The following is a 19609-nucleotide window of genomic DNA, read 5'->3' on the forward strand; positions in this document are numbered from 1 at the left end:
TGGTGGCTGAACCTCGGTTTCAGTGATTCTTCCTTGGTTTGTACCTGCAGTTGTATAGGGGAGGCAATCATAAGTGTTAACATGTCTACAGGGCTCAGGGCTCCCTTTTGGAGTCTCTCATTCAAACGCCATAGCATGGTCCATAACAGACTGACCATCTACGCAGACTATTGGTATCTGACTTTAGTCGGGATTTTAACTAGCCATTGTGCCTCTCTGTCATGCCTGCTGGTAGGATTGTATGGCACATGAAACTTCCATTTGATTCCCAGCTGTTGCACCCATTCTTGTAGTGTATGTCCAATAAAATGGGTGCCCTGATCACTCTCAATTATCTGTGGTCAGCCATAGGCAGCAAAGAGACACTCCAGGCCTCTTTTGGTCATCTGCTGTCAGCACAATGGGTAGAAAAAGCAACCAGAAGTCCAGTAGCTGTGTCTACACAAGTCATGGCATACCAATATCCTTCTGACACAGGTAGAGGCCCAATATAGTCTATCTGCCCCCTGATAAGGGGTATAGGCCCCTTAGCTATTGTCCCATGTTGCTGTAGAACTTGGTGTAAGTCCCTTTTGGAGTACACAACACACTTATGCCAGGCTCTACTAACTTCTTCAAAAGTCAAAGGCAAGCTCCACTGACAGGCTGCAGCCCACATTGTCTTTTGCCCCGCATGCAACAAATGCTGATGTAACCACTGGACTACATCAGAGGCAGGCTTTACTTCTAATCAACATATTTGGGCCAATTTATCTGCTTCATCATTTCCTTGGGATGCCAGTGGCAAATCACCTGTCACATGGTATACTGTAATTATTTTAAACTGACCACAGGCCCCTAAGTCTTGCCACAATTCTTGCCCCCAAAGGGGTCAGTGACCAACCAGCCAGTTGGCATGGTACTAGGTTGGTAGCCACAGGTTCAAGCCCCGATAGCCCAGCTGTCCTTGCAGATAACTATAGGAGGAAGACTCCTGACTGATCACAAGCCACACAGCCCACAATTGTGCCCACTGGCTTCTCTTCCCTTCACCATCTTCCATCCATATTGTCTCAGTCTTAGAATGGAAAGCTCATGGCTGGAGCCATCTGTGTACTGTGCATCTTCAGGTACAGGGGCTCTTCCCCCTGATAGGGACTCTCTGCTACTGATGGTTCAAAAGCAAGCTCTTCCTGCTTTTCACTAGTATATGTCACTGGCCCCAATAAGTATTGAAGTTCTTCACTCAAGGGGCTACTACAGAGGGCACTATGCTGCTGTAGGTAAGCACCTAACTTGGCCAGTGTGGGCGTTTGTACCACACAACTCCTTGACTTTTGGGTCCAGGCTCATACCCACCTCAAGATGGGACAGGTGGTTATTACCTTTATCAGGGCCATTCCAGTGATGGGTTCTGTAGCTAGCAAGGCATGATACACGGCAGCCAGTTGTTTTTCTATCAAAGTGTATCATACCTCTGCCCCTTTCCAGAGTTGTGATCAGATCCAATAGGTTGGCAAGTTCATTCAAGCCACTGTCAGAGACCCCAGCCATAACTGTCTTCAGTGACATGAACGTCCAGCTCACAGAGCCTTGATGGGTCTATCACACTCAAGGCCTGCACAGCCATGACTGCCCATTTTGCTGTAGTAAAGGCAGATGCACATGTCTCATCCCAGTCCCACCTGATGCCCTTTTTTACCAACCAGTATAAGGGCTTCAGAATTTGTGCCAAGTGTGGGATAAACACTCTCCAGTAGCCTAGAAGACCCCAAAACTCCGGTAGCAATGCTACAGTTGTAGGGGTAGGAAAAGCCTGGCCTTTATTTATAACTGCTTCTGGTATAACTTTGGTCTTACCCAACCAGACAACCCCCAAGAATTTGAGACAAACCAGGTCCCTGAACCTTGGTACTGTTCACAACCCATCCTTTCTCCTGTAGATATTGCAGCAGTCTAGGTGCTGCACCTTCTAGATCTGAAAAAGAATCGGACATGAGCATGGCATCTTCAATATAATGGTACAGCCGCACCTTTGTCAGTTTCTCCCATGTAGCCAAGTCCTGGGCTACAAGTTCATGAGAGACGGTGGGGCTGTGGAGGTATCCCTGTGGAAGGATGGTGAAAGTCCATTGTTGTCCTTTCCACGTAGAGGCAAACTTTTCCTGACTTTCCTGCTCAATGTCAATGGAAAAGAAGGCATTAGCAAGATCTACCACATAATGGTATGTTCCTAGTTCATGGCTGAGGGTATCCGTCAGGCCTGCAATAGAGGGGACAGCAGCATGCATAGGGGTATGACTTTATTCAGTTTTCTGTAATCCACAGTCATATGCCAGGAGCCATCTGGCTTTTTTACTGGCCACACTGGGAAATTGAAAGGACTATGGCAGCCTGCTGAAGCACCCCTCCAATAAGGGCAGCCTGTCTTTTCCCTTGGTCAGCAATGAATCCTGCTGACTACGCCAATTGTCTTGCCAATGGGTTTCAGCTCTGGGCAAGTTTGCTATGGATTCAATGTGACCAAAGAAATTGATGGCAAAACGTTCTTTGGTGTGAAAGGGTTTATTACCCAGCTGGTTTTCCCAGTGGTAGGTCAAGCACTAGCGTCTCTGCCTCTGCCCAGAGCACTGGGCTGAGCTCCCTATATAGTGCAATAAGAGCTTATTGCTTAAAGGTGTAGAAACGGTAGCCTAGCAACAGGCCAGTTACATCATCAGGTGGTTTAAGTTAAGTGAGGATCCTAGCCATAGGAACCCCAACTTCCCCACACTTGCTGATGGGTTTCAGCCACAGGCAAGTTCACTATGGATTCATGAGACTGAAGAATGAGAGTGGAACATTCTTGGGGTGAAAGGGTTATACCCAACTTTATTTCCATGGTGGCAGGTCAATCACTAGAATCCCGTCCACTCACAGTGAGTCTGCATGCAGCAAGCCACTCTCTGCCTCCGGGCCTCTCTGCCCCCACAGCCGTGTCAGTCTCTGTCCTCGGCGCTGCCATCATGCCAATCTCTGCTCTCCTCTATGTGGCCATGCCACCAGGTTGCCCAGACCACTGGGAAGAGCTCTTTATATAGAGTCAATAGCAATGTATTGCCCACACATGTGTAGTGAGGTAGCCATCCAGGGCCATAGGAACCTTCACTTTATCCACACAAACTTATCCTAGTATTCAAAAAACCTATCTCCCTGGTTTGTAATTGCTTTATGTTGTTTTTTTTCTTTTCCTTTTAAAAATTTTAATTGTCATGGTTCATATGTGTTTTCTAATTTAAGTTTCCTCACTTCTTTTTTGGAAGAGGCAGAGCATAAATCATTAATAGTTATAATAGTCTATGAAAAAAAGCAACAGCTAAATAACTTCAAAGGAGAGCTGCAATTCCAAAAGGATTGCTCAAGATATTTAGAAGTGTCCCTTTTAAGCACTTTATAAACAATCATTTACATTTAAATCATCAAGGTTCTAATTACAAACATTATATTCAAATAAAGCCAGTTCCTTTGGCAATGATTTGTTAGCCTAATGAATAACTGTTTCTCCTTAAACTGAATCCAGTGGCAGGTCTCCTCTACCAAAGAACTGGTGGTGAAGATTGGCTCTGGTACACATATTCTTGTGCTTCACGGGCAGCGCCCAGAACACGGCTCTGCCCACGGTTGGCACTTAATACTCCAAGTGATAGAATGTAAGATGTAGAGGGATGTTTATAGACAATTTATTCAAAGTTCCACATTTTGTAAGTAAGGAAATTTAGATACAAAGAAAGGAAGAATTCTGCAGAAAGTCACCCAGTGAGTTAGTAGCAAAGCTGAGATTAAAACTCGGGTTTTCAGCCCCCTGTCTAGTGCTCTCTTAACATCAAACTCTCCTCTAACTGTTGAACTGGATTTAATGCAATTTAGCCCTTTCAATAATTCTCACTGTCCTTTATAATAATTAGCCCAAATTACTAAGGCTTTAGAGAGTTTAGGATGATTTCATCTTTGCCCATTATTCTGGGGCAAGGACTACATGCTCATGGGGAGAAAGTGCCCATTCTCCATTCTCTCCCTGCTTCTGACAGCACCCTGACACCTGCGATGAGGACAAGTGACGAAAATCCAACTACCACCATGGAGGATCTGCAGCCGAAGGATGTGAGACACCAGGTGAGCATTGTCCTGGCAGCCAACTTCTTCATTCAACTGTCTGTGAAGAAATCAATAACTATTGTTTTCTGAGACCCATCATGCACTGTTGTCCCACAGGACACACTCTGTGATGGGAAACCAGGCAACAACTGGTAATAACGCAACAATGGGCCTTTGCCCCATCCAGGAAGACTCCAGGACAAATAATTACAAACAGGAATGCTCTCCAATACCCACAGATGGCTCCACCAGCTCTTTCCCAGAGTGAAAGACAGACCTGACAAACACCATCAGCCTCAAGGATATCAAAAGCGGAAAGAACAGGGAAAAAGGGGAGAAGATGAAGACATCGATAGCTGGACGAAAAGAGACTCTGAGGCCGTGAGCAGCAGGAGGGAGGATTCTTGAGTGAAACAACATCACAGCTGACATCATCCAGGCAGGGCAAGCCAAGAAACAGCTGAGCTAGCAAAACAAGCTCCCAGCAGGCTCTAGAGGCAGTCCCACAGCACAAGATAATCCTGCAATAATGGTTCTTCTGCAGCACAGAAAATTCCAGCAAAGCAGAGGTGGGATCCCAGTCAAATAAAATATTTCTTAGGACAAAACAAAGCAATATCAAGACCTTAAATGGATCCTGTCCTCATCCAGAATGATCTAGGAATGATAGATGGTAGTCAGCCAAGATGGCAAGACCTGAGTTCTGAGCCTCCCGTTGGCTGTTGTGGGATAATTCCAGTTAATCTTATTTATAAAAAGAAGGAATTGGATTAGATCTGTGGTTTCCAATTTTCGTTTTAAGCATGAAATCTTCTTTTTTATTACCACAGACTATTTTATGAGGAAGATGAAGATTAAAACAGATCACAAGGGAGCCCTCAACTTGAAATGGGAGTGGCAGGTACAAAGCTTGGCTTATAGGATGCACACATCACCCTCATGCAGTGAAATCTCTCCTTGGACCCCAATACTTGAAGGATTTGAAAGTGTGGTATCAGAAGCTCAAAAAAGCTTCTAGCTCTCAAGCTGTGTGACACCATGATCCTGAGAGCCTATAGACTTGGGAGGCTGGTGAGACTGCTATGGGTTAAAGGTGGGCTTTGAAGAATGGGGCAAGGGAGTGACAGGAGAGGAAGTATTCTAGGCAAGGAGCAGACACATCAAGAAGCAACAGAAGTGGATTTCCAGCTGAAGTGAAATGTTTGGATAGATCCTATAGACTCTGCAATATAGAGCAAAAGTGGGATCAGTGCTTCCAGGAATGCTTGCTGTGGGATCCTATTTTCATTATACCCCCACGCCATCCAATGGGCAATAGTTTCTGATGAAATAACAAGGAATAGACCAGTGAAGAATTATAACACAAATAGACCTGGCAGACAGAGGGGCAGCTCATCCACCTCGGGGGTCCATGGAAGCCAAAGCCTATCCATCTTATTATCTGTGGGGGAAGGAGCATCAGTGAAGCTCTGATGTCTTAACATAACTGCTGCTCATGGAACAAGGTCACAAGGTTGTGCCTACTTAGAATTACACCAGCTTCCTGAGACAGGGGTTGTGGCTTCTTTCCCTGGGGAGCTTCCACTTTGTCTAGGGAAAACACATATATATTGCTGGGAGAAGAAAAATGAAAAATGCACTGTATAATAAAGTTCAGTATATGCAGAAGTTTGCAGGTGATGTGGGTGTGACACAGGGAAATTGATGGAGCAATGAGGCTGGAAAGAGAAAATAATAAGCTTTGAGGAACAGGGGCACCTGCTTTCTGATGGCTTTCATGGTAACAAAAGAGAATAAATACGTTAGAAAATAGACTTTTGTAAAGCAGAAAGCAAATGCTCAGTTTCTGCTCCTAGGAGCTCATTGCTCTGGTTGGTATGATGGGGTTACTTACCCTTAACCCTGATGAGACCTAGTATGGTAAGTTGTCCCCAAAGATGGCCATCAGCAACCCTGCCATCCCCATAGGTGCACAGTGCTCCTCCAATCAAGAGGCAGCATCTATTTCCCCTGCCTTTGAATCTGGGCTGGCTCTGTGACTTGCTTTGACCAGTAGAATGAGGTGGAGGTGACATTGCCAGTGCTGGGCCTCACCTTTAAGAGGCCTGGAAGCTTCTGGTTTCCCTCTCTTGGAAGCCAGCCACTCAGGCTTAACTGCTGACTGCTAAGAGACCACATAAGAGAGAGATAGTCCTTGCAGAAGAGAACTGTGGTATCCCAGCTGACAGTCAACACCAAGGCCCCAGGCATGTGGCTGAGGTCAGATTGGACATTCCCCCCCACAGAGCACCAGATGAGCCCCCAGCTGAACTGAGCCTTGTGCCTGACCTTTGCCAACACCACATGGAAACGAATCCCCTGAACCACCCAGTCTGACACATAGGTTTAAAAGAAATGATGAACTGTTATTGTTTTAAGTCATTAAGTGTTGGGATGGCTTCCTGTGCAGCAATAGAGAACTGATATATGTGGCCTGGATGATATGAGGTTGTGTTTAGGGAAGAAAGACAGGGCCCCTACTCTCCAAGGCAGGTACTAAACTGGAGATCCATGCCCTGTTAGGGGCTCTGAGGATCGACTTCAGGGATTCTCAGCTGTCCCTGAAACTACATGCAAAATTGTAAGTTCCAAGGCATCTGTGCCTTTCTCAAGGGAAGCAGATCATAAAATTAATCACATTCTCATACCTCAGGAGTCCCCAAGCTAGCTGGGCTGGTAAGAAGACTTACATCTCCTTGCTGTAACTCTTGATGTTATTTCATCTGGTTTAGCATATTAAACTTTTTTCAACTATAGAACAGACTTCTCAAAGGAACCAAACCTCAATGTAGAGAACAGATAAAAGTGCAGCTTCTCAGAATGAAGCATAAGCTTTGATCTTTCCTTAGATGTTCATTCCCCACTGCCCCTGAGACACGCTGAGATTGAAAACTACTTGCCATGTGGACAAATTTCCCAATAGCTTTGCCTTTTCTAGAATGTCCTAAAAATGGAATCGTATAGCAGGGCATCTTTTGAGTCTGACTTCTTTCAGTTAACACAGTGCTTTGAGATCATCCACATTGGTCCATCTATTAGTAGTTTCTTGCTTTTTATTACTGAGCAGCATTCTGTCACATAGATGTCACTGTTTCTTTATCTCTGCACCTGTTAGTGGCTCATAAATTTTAAATACTGAAAGAAATTTCCAGGGAAATTTGAGAACTTCCTTCCCTGAGCTTTGAAATTTGCTTGGGTTTTCTGTGAATGTGATGGAGGCAGAAAATCCCCAGTGATCTGGATTTCAGAGAGGGTAGACCAACTGCCTCACTGAAGTCAACAATCTCGCTTTATGCTGACAATTTCTCCCTGAGCATCATTTGGTAGATATGGGAGTTCTGCACTGCCAAAGAAGCCAGTCTGACCCCTCCCTCTGGTGCCCACCATTTTTGGATAGGTTGGCACCATGTGTGCACGAGGATGCAGATGAATTCCCAGACAGTTGTGTAACAGCATCAGTGTAACAGACAGGCAGGTGTAACAAAGCATGGGTGCCCTGAATGAACCAGCTTTATCACATTTCACAGTGTTTCAGGCCCCCCTTTCCAGCCCTGACTCCATGCAGGGCCCTGAAATCAACACGTGCACTGGAAAGCCCAGGAGGGCCCCCATCCAAAACTGCCTCAACAGGATGTGCCTTTGTCCTGCTGCCAGAACCAGGCCCCTGTGCTGTCTAGGACTCAAAGACAATGGAAGTCGTAGGACTTTGGGCATCACTGGTTTCACAGGCATATTTCCCTGCTTGGCAGACCCCAGGAAACAGATATAACTCTGCCCAAGGGATTGTGAAATATGTTCAGCCCCTTGTAATAGGGCAAGGGAATGTGTTAGCTCCCAAACAAAGCTCTGGGGGTTGGCCCTGGAAAGAAGATGCTCTCATGGAGAAGGTGAACCTAGAGTTGGGAATCCAGCTTTCCCTGGAATTCCTCCTCACCTGATCCTGTTCCAATGACCTCCCTCTTTGTCAGTCTGGCCCAAGGTGAACAAACACTTTTCCCAATGCCCTGCAAAGATGGGGCTGGGATCTCACAGAGAAGCCTGGAGTTGGAAGGCCTGTGCTGCAATGGATGGCTCCCTGCTCAGCATCTGGTCTCTCCCAGGCCCTTCTTACCACATTACCCAGGAGGACATGCCAGATCCCTTGATTCTTGGGGTCCCTACCAAGGTCAGAAGCTGAGCTTGCTCTCCCAATGTGCTGGCACCTGCAATCTTCACTGTCCAAGTTCTTGTGTGAGAATTTGTCTCTTTCTTAAATGAGTTCAACAAGCAAACCTGCATTAACTCTGGGAAACCTAGCCTCTGACTGATGGGATCATGGCTTGGTTGTAAAATTCCTTCAAGAAAACCAAAGCACAAATGATGCAGCATGCTCAGTAATAGCATGGGGTGGGGTGAAATGGGGAGGCCAACATAGCAGAGGCTCGGGCCAGACTGCGCAGCCCAACCACCTTCCACTGTGAGGCTAGGGGTGAGTCATGCAACTTACTTGAGCCTTCATTTCTACACTGGTAAGGTCAGGTAATAATAATGCCTATCTTCTTGGACTATAAATAGTAAAAGTTTAAAGCAGTTATATTGATAACTGGTACATAATAAGAACTCAACAAACAAAAAACTTTGTTCTTACAGATATATTCTCAAATTTCTCTGTTAGGGAAAAGTTTCTGGTTGAATACAAAGCTGCCACTAATCAGGTGGCCTTAGCTCTCTAGCATTCCCTCATTTTTAGGCTAGGTCCTAAGGCTCAGAGTCCAGACTCTAGGTTGGGGCCTATCAGAGTAGCAGGGGATCATTTGCCAGTAGTGTCTGGCCCCATGGGTAGCACCTTAAAGCATCTGGGCAGAGGTGGACAGTCAAGCTGTCCAGACCATCTTTCTTAAGCATCAATCCCATGGGGCTGGGCAGAGAAGCAGCTAGGAACAAAGCCAAGAAACAGAACTCTGCAGCTTTCCCTTGACCTTCTGGACTCATTTAGATGTACATCTACTACACCCCACCCTGGCACCTCACACATGCTCTTCCCTCTGCTGCAATGCTTTTCCCTCTACTGCACCTGTCCACTCTAACTCATCAACCCAGCGCAGCCAAAATGGCATAGACTCTGAGCCTCCTTTCTTGGTGACCTTCATTATTCTTCTGTCACCCCAATTTCTTGCTTTGATAGCATTCATAACAATGTTTAATTGTACACATATTTGAAAGTTTGTTTGCTGTCTCTCACTCTTTGTCTAATCTCCACTTCTTCTTGATTTATGACTGTACATTCAGCACCTGGAAAAGCACTCTATTGATTTGTTGAATGACTGATGGAATGGATAGATGGATGGACAGGTGAATGAATGAATTCCAGAGGGTTATATTAGGTTGAAACACATGAAATTGCTGCTATTCAACTATCTTGGACCTACAAAAACAGCAATTTCATGTTCTGATCTAATATTTACCATATGGGGAATTTCCCCCCACTTATCTATGATAGCTGTACAAATTATAAAGGGCACCCAAATCCACTAGTTAGTGTGGGCTCACCTCTCTGGCTGGGACACCACACTGTATCTGCAGAAATGTAACATGTGAAGTGCATAGAGCTGTCATTGATTCATATGTGATGACACTGAGCAGAGTAGTTAAATGGCCTGCCCTAGGTCAGTTTTGCTTGTGGTTTAGATTATATACATGTGTGTTTACATATGCCAGCAGTTTTTAAAGCCCACACTCAGGAGCAGAAAAAAAGCTTTGCAAATTGAGGGAACTTATACTGTTGAATTTAAAACAACATAGTTAAAAAATGCTTTCCCTGCTTTGGAACTTAATGGCAAGTGGGATTTTTATTGATTTAATTCTTTATACTCACCATTAACTCAATAAAATTGCTTTTTAATTTAATTCAAGTGCTTTTAGCTCACAATTTTTTAATTCAATAAAAGTTATTTTTAAATCTGCTTTACTGCTTTGCTCATTCTGAATTATTTCCCTGAACTTGAACAAGACCCCGTTGCAAATGGACATGTTTCTGGAAATATGCTTTCATATATGCCCATTACCATCTTCTCTAATTTAAGTCTGAGCACAAGCCAATGGACACAATAACCAGTCAATTTCCTCATTAGTAAGAAAGTTGTGGCTGATATCAGAGTCTAGTATGAGTAGATAAAGCTATGTGATTATGAAATTCTGACAGGTATCCTAATTTTTGTTGTGACAGTAACCACTGTAAGTCATGAATTTTTATTCAATGGTGTTGAAAATTGTAATTGACATATAAAATGTCAGCAGGTGAAAAGATTAGCTAGTTATTTTTAATATTAGCATCACTATCACCATTCTGGACTTTTACCTGAGCCATAGCCATCCTCACTCCCAACCCCCTTCTTCCCCTGTAAAGCAGTAACAGTAAGAGCCTGCAGTCGGTTCTGACAAATGCTGCATATGTGAGTTTTAGGAATCTTCTTTAGGCATCCTACTACAACTATTTCCCCTGAAAGGCTTAGATTTGAGGTTACAGTATAAGTTCTACATTGTATGTGGCCTTGTTACCACATAAAAACTTTATTAACCACTTTACAATCTTAAGCCTTTTTTTAACACTAAAAATTCCTCAATATTGACATTCCTATAAACATTGGGGAAAAAAATAGATCATCACTCCTGTAGCCTGCTAAGTGCAAACATATTTTTCATGTGCCCCTCATCTTCCCATTCCTGTTCATGTCTACCAGACTCAATAATTTTACCTCCATCATGGAAAAAAATGCAAACTTTTAAAAAAGAGAACATTTCCTATTTTCTTGGGCTCTGGTGGGGCATACAATTTTCTGAAATCATTGATTTTTGCTGCATCCACCTTCTCTCTCCATGGTGAGTATGTTGGAGTGACATTTTATGAGACACTGTAGGCAACAAAATGGTTTGGTAATGGTGTTTTGTGAGGTAGATGATAAGCTAACGATATTGTTTAGACTCCAGCCACAGGAACTCAGCATCCTGGAAACACCCACCTTTGGTCTGTTCCAGGCCAGCAGCTCCATTGCCGCTGGGTGAGGGTGGCCCCGAAGGCAGAGGGACAACAGGAGGACTGTGAGGCAGGGGGCTCCTTCCCCACCCTCCCTCAAAAGGGAGGAGGAAATAAAAGCACAACAGAGTTTATTAATGAAAGCAACAGACCAAATGATACAAAGCAGAAGATGAGAAGCAAAAATAGACTTGGGACCCATCTGTTCTCATGGCAAGGCAGGGGGAAGGGGAGATAATCATAAAAGTATGCGTGAAAGCCAACATGTCAGGGCCATCACTAGGCCTGCTAGGATGGGGCAGAGGAAGTGTTTGTAGCAAAGAAGGGCAGAGCCACTAAATGGCACACAGACACCCCCAAAGAGGGTCTGCAAGCAGTAATGTGGGTAACGACTGACAGCTCAGACCACAGACATCAACAGCAACATCAAAACTTCTCTTAACACTCCATTGCTCAATTCATGAAAATGGAAAGCAGCTAATGCTTTTTCCCAGACCGCATTCATATTACCGATGGCCCCACCCAGACGGCAGCCCTGTGCACAGCCAGAGTCCTGGGCTTACAAGGAACAGGCAGGCAGATGAGCGGCTGATTCTTCCTGCCCTTGAAGATTAGAGGTTAATGAGTTGAACTGTGGCTGCAGACTCCTCCAAGCGCTCTTTACTTCAATCCTTGAAGAAGAGTCTTTATAACCTAAAAGCAAGAGCAAGTACAATCTCTCCTTTATCCTCCACCATGGACACTGGTCAGCTGGCAGCTCACTGTCCATCACGTTCTCCAAAGCTCTATGGCAAGACCCTGAGCTGCAGACAAAATTCTGGCCCTATCACTTTCTACCAGTACTATATTAGGCAAATTACTTAAACCTCCCCTGGCCTCCATTTATTCATCTGGTACGTGTGAATATAATAGAAGTCCATTTCATGATTTGTGACAAGGATTCAATGAGATATGCAGTTAAGGTGCTTGCAATGCCATCTGGCACATAGTAGGCACTAAATATTAGTTAACATAATCACTATTATAGCTATTCCCATTGGCAAGACTGCTGAGAACCCAGCCCACTTTACACCATAGCTATGATAGAAGGTAGAACAATAACTGTTTTCTGTTTTCTTCTTTTTCTGACTCTAGCTTTTACTTTTCACCTCCAGTCTCTTAACTTCATTTCTGGCTGGGCCATGCTTTCCCTGATCCCTCATTTCCTTTTGCTGTGGCTGCCTCACTTACTGCCCCACACCTCTATCACCACCACCAATACCTGTACCAACCACCATCACCAAGATCACCTCCACCATCAACATCTCCACCAGGACCATCTTTACACTCTCATCCATCTCTACCTCCACATCCACCTCTATCACCAGCACCACCACCGTCAGCCTCTTGACAACCATTTGTTAAACAAAACACTTTACATCCTTCAGTTCCATGTTTAGCTACTTATTTTAATTTTTGAAGTTGTTATTGTATTGTATTATTGAAGCCACTTCAAAACCTTTTTGAAACAAGGTATAGTATAAATATATAGATACATAACTAGCCATTATTTAATGAAAAGGCCTTTATAGGCAATATGTGCCACTGAAATTGGTCTATAAATATAAATGATTTTTTGATAATAAATTAGTAAATAATGTTACATATTACTAGAAATTAACATGCATGAAACTTATCTTATTTCTATTTTGTTTATTATGTATGCATAATCCCATGCCGGTTCCTTAAGTTCTAAGAGCTTGTGTTTCTTTGTCTGTAAAATGGGGATAACAATCCCAGCAACAGCATGCTTTTTTTTTTTTTTTTTTTTTTTTAATAATTATTTTTTATTGAAGGGTAGTTGACACACAGTATTACATTACATGAGTTTCAAGTGTACAACACAGTGGTAGAACATTTATATACATAATTCTAGGTTCCAGCTATCACCCTACCAGGCTGTTACAATATCTTGACTATATTCCTTATGCTATACATTACATCCCGGTTACTAATTTATTTTACCATTGGAAGTCTGTCCTTTTTTTTTTTTTTTTTTTTTTTTTTTTTTTGTGAGGGCATCTCTCATATTTATTGATCAAATGGTTGTTAACGACAATAAAATTCTGTATAGGGGAGTCAATGCTCAATGCACAATCATTATTCCACCCCAAGCCTAATTTTTGTCAGTCTCCAATCTTCTGAGGCATAACAAACAAGTTTTTACATGTAGAACAAATTCTTACATAATGAATAAGTTACATAGTGAACAGTACAAGGGCAGTCATCACAGAAACTTTCGGTTTTGCTCATGCATTATGAACTATAAACAGTCAGTTCAAATATGAATACTCATTTGGTTTTTATACTTGATTTATATGTGGATACCACATTTCTCTCTTTATTATTATTATTTTTAATAAAATGCTGAAGTGGTAGGTAGATACAAGATAAAGGTAGAAAACATAGTTTAGTGTTGTAAGAGAGCACATGTAGATGATCAGGTGTGTGCCTGTAGACTATGTGTTAATCCAAGCTAGACCAGGGCAATAAAACATCCACGTATGCAGAAGATTTCTCTCAGAACGGGGGGGTGAGGTTCTAAGCCTCACCTCTGTTGATCCCCAATTTCTCACCTGATGGCCCCCCTGCGACTGTGCCTGTCTTAGGTTGTTCCTCCCTTGAGGAATCTTACCCGTCTCTGGCTAACCAGTCATCTTCCGGGGCCATACAGGGAAATGTGAAGTTGGTAAGTGAGAGAGAAGCCTTATTGTTTGAAAAAGTTAGCTTTTTACTTCTTTGCATATTTATGCCCTGTGGCTTCTATGCCCAGCATTTGTCTTGAGGTATCTTTACCACTTGGAAGAATTATGATACTCGGTAAATTTGATATGAGGCACGAATTCTATTTAAGGGTTGTAATTAGGAGGGAAGAAGAAAAGCTATAGAAGTAGCAGGCGGAAGAAAACATGGGAAGATTGATTATTTCTTTGATATATCTTCTTGTAGAGTAACTTCAGCATGTATAGGTTTTAAGCTACTACTTAAATTGCACACACACATTAACATAGTAGGAGTATAGTTACATAACCAAAGCATATCTGTAATTACCAGCCATCTGCAGTGAAACCAAGAAAACCAGTTAGGCACCTTAGGCATTTGTGAAAACTTATCTATGATATGGTGGATATTGTCCAAATGAACTTGAACAGTCTGAGAGAAATCAGACAAATTAAAACAACCCATTCCTGGGGACTGTTCACATTCCATATGTTCTTTTAACAATAAATAGTTTGTAGTTGTAAGACTTTGGAGCGCTACAATTTGCACTTCTCCAAATTCTTGGTTGAGTTCCAACAGTATAGATCCAGTCCAATTTTGTTGTTTTACTGTATGCACAGGCCAGCTTAGATATCTCCTTCCTCATTCCCATGGCAGGTCCAGGAACTGGTGGGATGAGTGCATCTACAGCTGTAGCAGTGCGTGGATCTTTGTTGGGGTTTTTTGATGATCATCTTCTGGCATGAGTCTTCCAGAGGGTGCAGATGTTGGAAGTTCTTTTTCATATCGTATCTTAGTTCATTTTCGGGGTAGCCCAATTAGGCTTTGATCCTCTGTATAAACACAAACAGACCCTTTGCCTACACTTTTATATGCCCTTTATACCCTTGTGTAGAACTCGTTGGAGGTTACCACACAGGAACTGCCCTTTTTTTTTTTTTTTTTTGCTATCACTAATCTACACTTACATGACGAATATTATGTTTACTAGGCTCTCCCCTATACCAGGTCTCCCCTATAAACCCCTTTACAGTCACTGTCCATCAGCATAGCAAAATGTTGTAGAATCACTACTTGCCTTCTCTGTGTTGTACAGCCCTCCCTTTTCTCCTACCCCCCCATGCATGTTAATCTTAATACCCCCCTACTTCTCCCCCCCTTATCCCTCCCTACCCACCCATCCTCCCCAGTCCCTTTCCCTTTGGTACCTGTTAGTCCATTCTTGAGTTCTGTGATTCTGCTGCTGTTTTGTTCCTTCAGTTTTTCCTTTGTTCTTATATTCCACAGATAAGTGAAATCATTTGGTATTTCTCTTTCTCCGCTTGGCTTGTTTCACTGAGCATAATACCCTCCAGCTCCATCCATGTTGCTGCAAATGATTGGATTTGCCCTTTTCTTATAGCTGAGTAGTATTCCATTGTGTATATGTACCACATCTTCTTTATCCATTCATCTATTGATGGACATTTAGGTTGCTTCCAATTCTTGGCTATTGTGAATAGTGCTGCAATAAACATAGGGGTGCATCTGTCTTTCTCAAACTTGATTGCTGCATTCTTAGGGTAAATTCCTAGGAGTGGAATTCCTGGGTCAAATGGTAAGTCTGTTTTGAGCATTTTGATGTACCTCCATACTGCTTTCCACAATGGTTGAACTAACTTACATTCCCACCAGCAGTGTAGGAGGGTTCCCCTTTCTCCACAGCCTCGCCAACATTTGTTGTTGTTTGTCTTTTGGATGGCAGCCATCCTTACTGGTGTGAGGTGATACCTCATTGTAGTTTTAATTTGCATTTCTCTGATAATTAGCGATGTGGAGCATCTTTTCATGTGTCTGTTGGCCATCTGTATTTCTTTTTTGGAGAACTGTCTGTTCAGTTCCTCTGCCCATTTTTTAATTGGGTTATTTGTTTTTTGTTTGTTGAGGCGTGAGAGCTCCTTATATATTCTGGACGTCAAGCCTTTATCGGATGTGTCATTTTCAAATATATTCTCCCATACTGTAGGGATCCTTCTTGTTCTATTGATGGTGTCTTTTGCTGTACAGAAGCTTTTCAGCTTAATATAGTCCCACTTACTCATTTTTGCTGTTGTTTTCCTTGCCCGGGGAGATATGTTCAAGAAGAGGTCACTCATGTTTATGTCTAAGAGGTTTTCGCCTATGTTTTCTTCCAGGAGTTTAATGGTTTCCTGGCTTACATTCAGGTCTTTGATCCATTTTGAGTTTACTTTTGTATATGGGGTTAGACAATGGTCCAGTTTCATTCTCCTACATGTAGCTGTCCAGTTTTGCCAGCACCACCTGTTGAAGAGACTGTCATTTCGCCATTGTATGTCCATGGCTCCTTTATCAAATATTAATTGACCATATATGTCTGGGTTAATGTCTGGATTCTCTAGTCTGTTCCATTGGTCTGTGGCTCTGCTCTTGTGCCAGTACCAAATTGTCTTGATTACTATGGCTTTATAGTAGAGCTTGAAGTTGGGGAGTGAGATCCCCCCTACTTTATTCTTCTTTCTCAGGATTGCTTTGGCTATTCGGGGTCTTTGGTGTTTCCATATGAATTTTTGAATTATTTGTTCCAGTTCATTGAAGAATGTTGCTGGTAGTTTCATAGGGATTGCATCAAATCTGTATATTGCTTTGGGCAGGATGGCCATTTTAACGATATTAATTCTTCCTAGCCACGAGCATGGGATGAGTTTCCATCTGTTAGTGTCCCCTTTAATTTCTCTTAAGAGTGACTTGTAGTTTTCAGAGTATAAGTCTTTCACTTCTTTGGTTAGGTTTATTCCTAGGTATTTTATTTTTTTTGATGCAATTGTGAATGGAGTTGTTTTCCTGATTTCTCTCTCTGTTGGTTCATTGTTAGTATATAGGAAAGCCACAGATTTCTGTGTGTTGATTTTGTATCCTGCAACTTTGCTGTATTCCGATATCAGTTCTAGTAGTTTTGGGGTGGAGTCTTTAGGGTTTTTTATGTACAGTATCATGTCATCTGCAAATAGTGACAGTTTAACTTCTTCTTTACCAATCTGGATTCCTTGTATTTCTTTATTTTGTCTGATTGCCGTGGCTAGGACCTCCAGTACTATGTTAAATAACAGTGGAGAGAGTGGGCATCCCTGTCTAGTTCCCGATCTCAGAGGAAATGCTTTCAGCTTCTCGCTGTTCAATATAATGTTGGCTGTGGGTTTATCATAGATGGCCTTTATTATGTTGAGGTACTTGCCCTCTATTCCCATTTTGCTGAGAGTTTTTAACATGAATGGATGTTGAACTTTGTCAAATGCTTTTTCAGCATCTATGGAGATGATCATGTGGTTTTTGTCTTTCTTTTTGTTGATGTGGTGGATGATGTTGATGGACTTTCGAATGTTGTACCATCCTTGCATCCCTGGAATGAATCCCACTTGGTCATGGTGTATGATCCTTTTGATGTATTTTTGAATTCGGTTTGCTAATATTTTGTTGAGTATTTTTGCATCTACGTTCATCAGGGATATTGGTCTGTAGTTTTCTTTTTTGGTGGGGTCTTTGCCTGGTTTTGGTATTAGGGTGATGTTAGCTTCATAGAATGAGTTTGGGAGTATCCCCTCCTCCTCTATTTTTTGGAAGACTTTAAGGAGAATGGGTATTATGTCTTCCCTGTATGTCTGATAAAATTCCGAGGTAAATCCATCTGGCCCGGGGGTTTTGTTCTTTGGTAGTTTTTTGATTACCTCTTCAATTTCATTGCTGGTAATTGGTCTGTTTAGATTTTCTGTTTCTTCCTGGGTCAATCTTGGAAGGTTATATTTTTCTAGGAAGTTGTCCATTTCTCCTAGGTTTCCCAGCTTGTTAGCATATAGGTTTTCATAGTATTCTCCAATAATTCTTTGCATTTCCGTGGGGTCCGTCGTGATTTTTCCTTTCTCGTTTCTGATACTGTTGATTTGTGTTGACTCTCTTTTCTTCTTAATAAGTCTGGCTAGAGGCTTATCTATTTTGTTTATTTTCTCGAAGAACCAGCTCTTGGTTTCATTGATTTTTGCTATTGTTTTATTCTTCTCAATTTTATTTATTTCTTCTCTGATCTTTATTATGTCCCTCCTTCTGCTGACCTTAGGCCTCATCTGTTCTTCTTTTTCCAATTTCGATAATTGTGACATTAGACCATTCATTTGGGATTGCTCTTCCTTTTTTAAATATGCTTGGATTGCTATATACTTTCCTCTTAAGACTGCTTTTGCTGTGTCCCACAGAAGTTGGGGCTTAGTGTTGTTGTTGTCATTTGTTTCCATATATTGCTGGATCTCCATTTTGATTTGGTCATTGATCCATTGATTATTTAGGAGCGTGTTGTTAAGCCTCCATGTGTTTGTGAGCCTCTTTGCTTTCTTTGTACAGTTTATTTCTAGTTTTATGCCTTTGTGGTCTGAAAAGTTGGTTGGTAGGATTTCAATCTTTTGGAATTTTCTGAGGCTCTTTTTGTGGCCTAGTATGTGGTCTATTCTGGAGAATGTTCCATGTGCACTTGAGAAGAATGTATATCCCGCTGCTTTTGGATGTAGAGTTCTATAGATGTCTATTAGGTCCATCTGCTCTACTGTGTTGTTCAGTGCTTCCGTGTCCTTACTTATTTTCTGCCCAGTGGATCTATCCTTTGGGGTGAGTGGTGTGTTGAAGTCTCCTAGAATGAATGCATTGCAGTCTATATCCCCCTTTAGTTCTGTTAGTATTTGTTTCACATATGCTGGTGCTCCTGTGTTGGGTGCATATATATTTAGAATGGTTATATCCTCTTGTTTGACTGAGCCCTTTATCATTATGTAGTGTCCTTCTTTATCTCTTGTTACTTTCTTTGTTTTGAAGTCTATTTTGTCTGATATTAGTACTGCAACCCCTGCTTTCTTCTCACTGTTGTTTGCTTGAAATATGTTTTTCCATCCCTTGACTTTTAGTCTGTACATGTCTTTGGGTTTGAGGTGAGTTTCTTGTAAGCAGCATATAGATGGGTCTTGCTTTTTTATCCATTCTGTTACTCTGTGTCTTTTGATTGGTGCATTCAACCCATTAACATTTAGGGTGACTATTGAAAGATATGTACTTATTGCCATTGCAGGCTTTAAATTCGTGGTTACCAAAGGTTCAAGGTTAGCCTCTTTAGTATCTTACTGCCTAACTTAGCTCGCTTATTGAGCTGTTATATACACTGTCTGGAGATTCTTTTCTTCTCTCCCTTCTTGTTCCTCCTCCTCGATTCTTCATATGTTGGGTGTTTTGTGCTGTGCTCTTTCTAGGAGTGCTCCCATCTAGAGCAGTCCCTGTAAGATGTTCTGTAGAGGTGGTTTGTGGAAAGCAAATTCCCTCAGCTTTTGTTTGTCTGGGACTTGTTTAATCCCACCGTCATATTTGAATGATAGTCGTGCTGGATACAGTATCCTTGGTTCAAGGCCCTTCTGTTTCATTGTATTAAATATATCATGCCATTCTCTTCTGGCCTGTAGGGTTTCTGTTGAGAAATCTGACGTTAGCCTGATGGGTTTCCCTTTATAGGTGACCTTTTTCTCTCTAGCTGCCTTTAACACTCTTTCCTTGTCCTTGATCTTTGCCATTTTAATTATTATGTGTCTTGGTGTTGCCCTTCTTGGATCCTTTCTGTTGGGGGTTCTGTGTATTTCCATGGTCTGTTTGATTACTTCC

Source organism: Manis pentadactyla, chromosome 8, assembly GCF_030020395.1.
Source record: "Manis pentadactyla isolate mManPen7 chromosome 8, mManPen7.hap1, whole genome shotgun sequence".
Classification (NCBI taxonomy): domain Eukaryota; kingdom Metazoa; phylum Chordata; class Mammalia; order Pholidota; family Manidae; genus Manis; species Manis pentadactyla.